The sequence below is a fragment of the Ictalurus punctatus genome, chromosome 28 (genome assembly GCF_001660625.3).
Source record: "Ictalurus punctatus breed USDA103 chromosome 28, Coco_2.0, whole genome shotgun sequence".
NCBI lineage: Eukaryota > Metazoa > Chordata > Actinopteri > Siluriformes > Ictaluridae > Ictalurus > Ictalurus punctatus.
The window spans coordinates 4,647,080-4,655,412 of record NC_030443.2 but is presented as its reverse complement, the minus strand read 5'-3'; the positions used below and the strand labels follow the sequence as shown (position 1 = coordinate 4,655,412).

Here is an 8,333-nt window from a genome sequence, read left to right as displayed (position 1 = left end):
TTTTCGATGCATCCAAATGAGGTATGAGGAAGAAATAAACATTTGCTCAGCATGAAAGGCCTGTGAAAAGCTGTGCGTAAAGCTCTCTGCCCACACGATCAAATGGCCCGGACAAGCCATTCCATTCCCAGCGTATGAGAAAATAATACACAGCCAGCCACAGAAATCCCACCCGCTTTTGATTCACCCTTTGATTTTTTTCTTTTAAATGATTCTTGCCCTTCTTTCTCTAGGCGAGGTAAAAAAAAAAAAAAAAAAAAAAAAAAAAATCTTTCAACTTGACTTCTCCACACAGGGTTGATCTGCCAGAAAGAACTGGCTTCTCTGGCTTTTGTCAGGCTGAGTAATGGTTTAAGAAAATTACTTTAAGTCTTTTTTTTCTTCTTGGGAGGCACAACAAGATGTAGGTACAACTGCTCATACAAACAACCTAATACGCTTTTCAGGTGTTTCTTTACCAAGACAGCTGGTCTAAATATTACAGGTCCAATTATAATATGAAGGCACTGGTTCAAATTCTATTAAATTCTTTTGTTTTGTTGTATGTCTTCTCTACACGGCGCCGCTGATTCCCATTTGAAGCCTAAATTTTCGTTGAATTGAAAGTCGGCATCTTGATCAAGTTTGCACATTAGGTGAAAAGTGGAGCCAGTGTAATTAATTAATATGTGAAACATGTTGGTTACTTGTGGTTGCATAATTTGCAGGAGTGCACTGATTTTTAGCACAGTCTGGAAAACATTTTAGAGCTTTGAGCCATGACTGAATGTGTTGCCATATTCTAGCTAGCTAATCCATCATGCAATCAAAGACATTTAAAGTATAAGTAATGTAATGTACAAACTGAAAAACAGCAGTCAACATTTCAACTCAATTCAACACATTTTCTGAGAAAAAAAAAAAAATCTCTGATCTCCATGATTTTCATCTAGCGCTGACTCCTGCAAGTCACCCATCTGAATGGTTTTGAAGTGTGCTCTTTTATGCTCTGCTCATTCTTTTGGTTGAATATGTTTACAAAGGTATAAAATCCAAACCGTTTAATATCCAAACTAAATTCATATTGTGATATCTAGCTAGTGGGCAAGTATTTCATCTTCCTTTCAAGGGGTTTATTATCTAGCAGCTAGGTAGCTAGTGAATGTGCTAGCTTAAGCATCAAAATGAGCCACATTCCAGAAAAAAAAAAAACTGCAAAGAATTCCTTGCTGAGTGTCTGTTAGAATAGTTTACAGCAGAACAACACATGGCTTTGCTAAAGAACTGTCAAAGTTGTCAACTCTGTAAATCTTCACAGAGCTTGGAAAGATGACAGATGAAGTTTGCTATCATCTCAGGAAGAGCTTTGGAAAGTGCATAAGCATTCATGAGGTTAGGCTGTCATTTCTAGCTGTCCATCAGCCCACACCAAAACTGTCATCACCTCATCAACTACAGGCATTTAATTATCGTTATATTACGCCTATGAAATGCATTTACTGCAAGTAAAAATATTGGGGTGGGGGGATTTCAAGGGCAACTCAACTTGTAAAAATGACAGAACACTATTCCTCGAAATTAATCTGTGGAGATGTAATTTAAAATATAAATTTGGCTTGTCGCTGTACTGTGATGTCACCAGTAGGCTTTCCTACTACTAGTTGGCATAGCAACATTTATCAGTGGGTGGCACAACTAGCATTCCACTTTTGACAACAAACCAGTTTTCTTGCCCCTAAAATTAAACATTCTGGAGGGACAGCATTTGTGCATGAAATTTACATCACAGATCATGAGCGCTCTACTGTCTTCACTCCCGTTGGTAGCTGCTGCACCAAGTTGCACCAAAATGGCTGTTGCTCATGTTGCCAGAAGTCACTAGCTGTCATTGACAATGGATGGCTCCAGTTGCTTTGTCACTGGGAGTCATTGTATGTGTGAACATACCTTTACATGGGAATGGGTGGAGTTAAAATTGTACTTCAGCCAACCACTAGAGGGCCTAATTTTGGCTTCACTGTTTAATCCCTTTTATGATGTTATGATGGGCATGATACATTACAACGGGATAAACCTCATACTGAATGAAGTCTCAGGGACATATTTTGTATTTATAGTAAGTTCATATCTTATATTTTATAGACAGTTGTGTGAAAGAGGCTGTTCACTTGTGACAGTATCATATTGCATCGTCACACATGTGTATTCAGCACATAACACCACAAGTCATTGTAAATATTGATTTTGTTACTGACTGAAACATAGTGCTGACACTGGAGACTCCTTCCATAAGTGTTACTGTACATAAATATCTCCTAATCACACACACACGACAAGACAACAAATGTCTACATTTTTTATTCCTTAAGGTACTGTACAGTACACCAAACAAAAAAATTATTCTGCCCCAGCATCCCATCTTTGGTCTGGTACAGGCAAGAGAATCTCAGCATCACAGGCTATATTGGCCCTAGCCAGGCAGCAAGGGTAAAATCCTCTTGCATGCCTGACCCACCCCTGGCATGCATCCACTGAAATGTCTAGGCAGGCTTCTTCCATGGCCTGGAAAAGATGAACACAGATGTGAGGTTGTCATACACTTTCCACCACCATGTCGAAAAAAATCTCTATCGGGTTTAGAAAGGGAGAGTATGCAGGCAGAAAGATGTTGGAAAACCTCAGGAACTCACACTCTCTTAGACAATCAAGGAAACCAAGGAGGAGCATAGTGTTATGGGGTCCAAGAATGGCATGGCAGTGGAGTACCCCTCTTGGCTGATGGCTGTGCACATGGTGATGTTCTCTTATTGCTGGCCAGGGACATGAAGAATAGCCCGATGGCCAATTATGTTCTTCCCCCTTCATCCTTCTTTTGGTCAAGAATCTCTGAAAAGCACATGAAACACAGTAGAGTAAATGACTACACTAAAACACAGTTCAAAAGGGCACAAATGGCAGATATGTACCTTGTGCTACAGTATAAACTGCTGTACTGCTATACTGTGACGGTACACAATACTTCATAGAATATAAAAACTCATACTTGAACATATTCCAGAAGTTAGTCGTTCACTCAGAGTTCGTTTGAAAGGGATACAGTAGACGTGTTCAATCTGGAACCTGTGCTTTCGGAGGATGCGATCAATTGTGTAGAGGCTGATGGCATTTATTCCTCGAAATTGGTGATTGTCTTCAATCACTCTCCTTTCAATCTCTCACAGGCCGATGACGTTGTTGGCAATGACCATATTTACCAGCTCCCTCTCTTGCTCCTCTGACACAAGCTTTAGCCTTCCTCCACCACTTGGTCATCTCTGTGTCCTACAAAAATAGAAGTACTGATTACTGTAACATCTTTTTTTACTAAATGGAAGCATACAGAAACTCAGACTGTACATGAGGCAATTTGATGCATTTCTTTTTATTACAGTAGTAAGTGCAACAGCAACAGTACATGTACGTGTTGTAACAGCACAGGGTACAGCACTCAAAAGATATGGCTGAAGTACACCTACCGGTTTTCCTTCCTGAAGGTTCTTATGATTGAGGTGACGGTGAAGCGACTCAGGTTTGGTTGTACTCATTGCTCAGCCTCCCTCATAGTCATACCATGCGCAAGCACATGGCCAACTAGAGTGGCATGAATTTCATGTGTGACTGCTTGTCTCCTTGCCCTTCCTCATCGTTGTCTCCTCCTCCATCTCCATTTCCTCTTCCTCCTCTACCTACCCCTCCTCCTCTACCTACCCCTCCTCCTCCTCCTCCTACTCTTCCTCTTTCTTCACCTCTTCCTCAACTCCCTACTGCTCTTCCTCCTCCTCTCCAGTGTCCTCAACCTCTTCCTTCACATCTCTCTGGATCCATTGTTCAAAAAACCTGAATGAACTGACTCGGACCCTTTTATCTATCTATAAATTGATCAATTTTGACTCTTAGTGTTTCCACCTGGGTAATTGTGTGCTAATTGAGCTGAAGCTGTGCTGAATTGAGTGAATGATATTGAATGCTAGTGCTTTCTAAATGACCACATGGTGTAGGCAATGAGAAATGAAGGGATTTATGAATATAGTTTTGCAGTGGCAGTTCAACAAAGCTGACTCATGTGTCAAAACAGTGGAATAGTGTTTATAGTTTAGGGAAATGGGTGTGCTTTTTGATAAATGGAGTTATGGTTTTGAAATTTTTCATTGAAAAGCCTGGTTATAGTGTTTAAGCAATCGAGAAGAACTGTAGTATAAAGCTGTCATTTACGTTACAGCTAGAACTGCTGTTATATAAAATGAATATACACCTTCTGATTCTTTAGCATTGGAAGTATTAGACAACATGCTCACTTGGCAGCTTACCCCGCTCTCCACCCTACATAGAAAGTAATGTTGATTGAATGAAGAGGGTTATGCCAGGTTGTATGTTATGGAGATATCCGAGCAGTCAGGCGTGATAATTCAGTGCCAATGATAATGCTGTACATGCTTCTGGATTTGAACATTGCGATTTTTTTATTTGCCCCTGTAAATTGTGCAAGTTTTTTATAAAAAAAGAGCTGTCCAGGTGCAGAAGCATATGGTCTCATGCAAAAGCCTGAAATATGGAGCGCGGATCCAGTTTTTGCAGATCAAACAACAGAAGCTTCCAGAAAATTATAACAGATGACTGCGGTCACAAAAACACCCCATATGTAGGCCGGCTGTATGAGCATCACGCTCGGTCAACTCAACCCGCTGCTACGCCTCCACTTATATGGCATTTATAAGATTTTTTTAACAAGCACCAATAAACAGCATTTTATTTGATTGCTATGTAGTAGATTATCATCATCCAATGCGTAAAACACCAGCTGTAAAATGTAACACTTGTGAACATGACGTGCCATTAAAGTTTTTATGAAGTGCATTGCTTTGTCTTAACATGAAGGAGAAAAGCGAGAAGAACCTTCAATTACCATTCGTCAACTGTCATGAAAAAAACAGTTATTATTATTATTATTTTAAAGTATTGAGACATCCTCTATGAAATGTCCATCTGTCATCTTACCTTTCACATGTATGTACTGTCTCTAATCCACCTACCGATGTTTTTGAGAGGAGGAAAGAAACCCGAAAACACAGAAAAATCCCACATGAACGCATGGCGAACATCTGAAACTCCACACGGGGAGTCACCCGAACTCAGGATTGAACTGAGGACAATGGAGCTGTGAGGTAGCAATGCTACCCACTATATTGCTCCTAAGAAACCAGCCAGAAGCTAATAAGATGGTGATAAGGACCCTCTTTCTATTCTCTCTTCACGTTTTAGCTTTGCATTAGCAAAGTAAATATTTGTTAATAGAGATGAGCAGTGGAAGCAAATAGAGTACCATGTCTGAATTCCTTAATTAGCCTGATATTTAAGTTAGCAGTGTAACTTTATCCTCTTTTTGTAATACTTATAAGCACATTTAACACCTTTGCCATTTTAATACTAACAGAATGTAAAAATGTATTAGACTGTACTGGAGAAACTGAATGAAAATTGATAATGCAGAACAACAGCAATTGTTTACATACAGAAGATTCAACAGAAGTGACATTATTAATATATAAAGCATTGTGCTATTACCGACAGATGCATGATGCATGATGCCTTTTGAAAAAGAAAGAGCATGTGGAGCACATTTCTCTTAATCTCAGACTCAATCTCCTTGTCTGTAAAAACACAGCCGTGGTTTTCTTTTTTTTCTTTACACAAGTGTTGGGTTTTTAAAAAGAATTACAGGTGTTTTAACAGATGGGGTGTGCAAACATGTTCTGTTCTGAGTCATTTAATTTGATTCACATCAGGTGGAATACAGTCAGCGCGAGAATTATCGGCATTCTTGACGACAATAAGCCAAACACATGCAGGGGGGGATATTTTGAGCTTAAACGTATGATGACCATGTATAGTTTTGTTTTAATACAACTGAGTGACAGTTCTGAGTCTCTTCCTGTAATGTCTAACAAAGATTGGAGTCACTTGAAGAAAGATGTTGGACACGCCTCCATGGAGGCCTCCATTTTAAGCCCTTTTATAATCCCATAGGTTTTTGTGTGCAGATTTCTCTCATTAATTCAGACCACAGGAGTTTGGTTTTCAAAGCCATTTTTGCCAAGTTTGTCACCGTTGGGAGTCTGATAGAGTCAGCATCATAATTTGACAATGGCGTGCCATTAGTTTTGGCACATAAAAATCATTGTTTCAGTGGGAAATTGAAATGATTCTCTATAATATTTATTTTATACAATAATTTTAGACCATTTTCTTAGGTTGGCTATAACCACAGCACTGTTGAAATCTCAATTCTGATTGGTCAGAAGCTGTTGAAAATAATATCAGCTCTGACAATGGTCTCAGCAGTAATGAACAATTTAGGTTTATATTAATGCGCTTATTTTAATATGTTATTGTTTCTATAGTAACAACTTGAGGACTTGTATGGTGAATGCACCACATACTGTAATCCATTTGTAATAGTTTTTTTTTAAATGTTATTTCACAAAGAAACACATCTAATCATTGATAGGATGGTGTTTTTTCTAAGTAGAAATGGAGTCTCCAGTGTCAGTGCTTTGTAACAATCTGTAACTTTTCCACCATGGGAAAGTCTTCAGGACAGCTTTCTTGTGATTTTCTTGTCTTAGTCTTATTCTTAGTCAACATACTGAAACATAAAACAAAGTCGGTTAAAATGCCCAATTTCCATGGCCTTTGGTGTTGTTTGAAAGCTATGGTCATGAATCATATCATCTATTATGAACTTTGGTCATTTCAATCTAGAGCTATAAGGCTATGGGATTTTGGAAGTGAAGATCTTTCAGGGTCTCTGTGTGACTCTCTGTGTAGTTGAACTCTTTGGGATGTGCAGATTGGGACCTCAAACGGTGCAACTGCATTAGATGCATTATTAATAGGATGCTGATTTCCACTATGTGAATCGCACATTTCCAAGATCATCACATTTTTGCATCACAATGCATCGTCAGTGTATTGTTGCACCCCTACTAACTACGCTTCATGTTGGGTGCCATAACACTGCCCTTTCAATATTTTCCTGTAACAGCACCCTTCCCCCTCACGTGTTTTATTGCTTACTTGTTTTTTTGCATACATGATGGATTCATGATCTGCTCAAAACTGAATTTAATTCATTTACTGAACATAAATTTGAGGCTCAGTTTTATACAGATATAATTCAAAACCTTGAAAGACTTGAGGTCCCAATTCTGCTCTGCCTTGACCGGCCTACCACATTGTTTACAACCAACAGCTCCCGAATCACCTTTGATCTACTGCACCCCTATAAATACGAAGTCTCGTGTCTCTTTACAACAGAAAGTTCCAATAACTCCTTATGACCCGGGTAACCCTACGGCACTTAATGAAGACTCAGACACACAGTCGAGGTTCCTCGCCTTTCCACAGCACAGCTCCTGAAGTCTTCAGAGTGTGCTACAAATGGCAAAACAGATGGGGTATCAGATCAAATTAAAACAGGAAAAATATCATACGAAACCTCGTGGGAAGGTGAGGCAAAAGGAATTACCATCTCAGCTCACATGGAGACTTCAAAAACAAAGAGCTGAGTATTGCACTGCTGTCTTCTCATGTGCGCAATCCTAATTTCAAGTTAATTAAATTCATATTCATCCTGTCTTGCCATGGTTGTTAATCGGATATGCTAGAGAACGATTTGTCACCTTATGAAAGGAACATGCTGAGATGCGGCTGTATTCACAGAGGCACTTTATTAACCCATAACCAAGTTTTGGCCCTTGGTTAAGCTGTTAAGCTGCAGAGAGTGCTGGACAGTGACTGCAGAACCAAAAATGACCCTGATTTCCACAGTATTTCTTACTTTTTGTTAGTTGCTACATTGAAAGATGTATAGTCTGGGAAAACCTGTCACTGTGACTGTGGCAGAATTCTTGCAAAGAATAAACAGGTTTTTCTGCCTATAATATACTCGGACACCTCTGCTTTAAGAAAAATGTATGGTATTTCACCAAAACAATACAGAAGCGTTCCAATGACTTTCTAACCTTGCCTAAGATATCTGCCTGCAGAAAACATGTTAAATCACAGTGCAAAATATCACAGTTGATTAACAAAGACAGATGTGAAAATGGCCTGAAGACAATGTTTTAAAGGTGCATTAGGTATGATTTGTGGAAAAATAGGCCTCTAATGGATAAATGGGTGGAGTCAAATAAGATTTGAATGATTTTTTTTTTTTTACTCATTGAACCCACTCCCATTTCCATCCATGTACACAAAGCTCCACCCCCATACCTTATGGTGGTCCAACTAGAGTGAACATACTAACTAGAGTTTTC

At 39.1% G+C, this 8,333-nt stretch overlaps 1 long non-coding RNA gene across 1 annotated transcript; it reads right to left on the bottom strand.

Moving 5' to 3' along the window:
- Nucleotides 1-2,321: 2,321 nt before the first annotated feature.
- Nucleotides 2,322-3,848, bottom strand: LOC108259790 (uncharacterized). Its single transcript, XR_001811002.3, has 4 exons — nucleotides 3,495-3,848; nucleotides 3,023-3,300; nucleotides 2,670-2,865; nucleotides 2,322-2,541 (listed from the first exon to the last, which is right to left on the bottom strand). It is a non-coding gene; the product is annotated as an uncharacterized LOC108259790 (long non-coding RNA).
- Nucleotides 3,849-8,333: the final 4,485 nt, after the last annotated feature.